The following is a 1,164-nucleotide window of genomic DNA, read 5'->3' as shown; positions in this document are numbered from 1 at the left end:
TTCGAATTTTCTCTTCTTTCCTTCTTTACATTACATTCTTTTCTTCTTCTACTCACACAGGGGAACCTCTATACCTGGGTAAAAAGGATCCCTATTATTATTATTTTTCTGTTCCCTCTTTTTCATATGAGCAGGAGCAAGGACAAGAACATTCTTGTTGAAGCAGACCCTGAACCTGAAAGGACTCTGAAGAGGAAACTAAGAGAAGCTAAAATACAACAATCCAGAAATAACCTTACAGAATTTTTCGAACAGGAAGAGGAAATGGCAGCCAAAAACAATAATAATGCAAGGAGGATGCTTGGTGACTTCACTGCACCTAATTCCAATTTACATGGAAGAAGCATCTCCATCCCTGCCATTGGAGCAAACAATTTTGAGCTGAAACCTCAATTAGTTTCTCTGATGCAGCAGAACTGCAAGTTCCATGGACTTCCATCTGAAGATCATTTTCAGTTCTTAACTAAATTTTTGCAGATTTGTGATACTGTTAAGACTAATGGAGTAGATCCTGAAGTCTACAGGCTCATGCTTTTCCCTTTTGCTGTAAGAGACAGAGCTAGAGTGTGGTTGGACTCTCAACCCAAAGATAGCCTGAACTCTTGGGATAAGCTGGTCACGGCTTTCTTAGCCAAGTTCTTTCCTCCTCAAAAGCTGAGTAAACTTAGAGTGGATATTCAAACCTTCAGACAGAAAGAAGGTAAATCCCTCTATGAAGCTTGGGAGAGATACAAGCAACTGACCAAAAAGTGTCCTTCTGACATGCTTTCAGAATGGACCATCCTGGATATATTCTTTGATGGTCTGTCTGAATTAGCTAAGATGTCATTGGATACTTCTGCAGGTAGATCCATTCACCTAAAGAAAATGCCTGCAGAAGCTCAAGAACTCATTGACATGGTTGCTAACAACCAATTTATGTACACTTATGAGAGGAATCCTGTAAGTAATGGGACGCCTCAGAAGAAGGAAGTTCTTGAAATTGATACTCTGAATGCCATATTGGCCCAAAATAAAATATTGACTCAGCAAGTCAATATAATTTCTCAGAGTCTGAATGGAATGCAAGCTGCATCCAACAGTACTCAAGAGGCATCTTCTGAAGAAGAGGCTTATGATCCTGAGAATCCTGCAATAACAGAGGTAAATTATATGGGTGAACCC

At 39.7% G+C, this 1,164-nt stretch overlaps 1 non-coding gene across 1 annotated transcript; it reads right to left on the bottom strand.

The window, feature by feature from the left end:
• Positions 1 to 660: 660 nt before the first annotated feature.
• On the bottom strand, positions 661 to 768 carry LOC112752727 (small nucleolar RNA R71). The gene has a single exon (XR_003177148.1). It is a non-coding gene; the product is annotated as a small nucleolar RNA R71 (small nucleolar RNA).
• Between the last annotated feature and the right edge of the window lie 396 nt (positions 769 to 1,164).

This window comes from Arachis hypogaea, chromosome 15 (assembly GCF_003086295.3).
Source record: "Arachis hypogaea cultivar Tifrunner chromosome 15, arahy.Tifrunner.gnm2.J5K5, whole genome shotgun sequence".
Classification (NCBI taxonomy): domain Eukaryota; kingdom Viridiplantae; phylum Streptophyta; class Magnoliopsida; order Fabales; family Fabaceae; genus Arachis; species Arachis hypogaea.
This window is presented reverse-complemented; position numbering and strand designations above follow the sequence as displayed.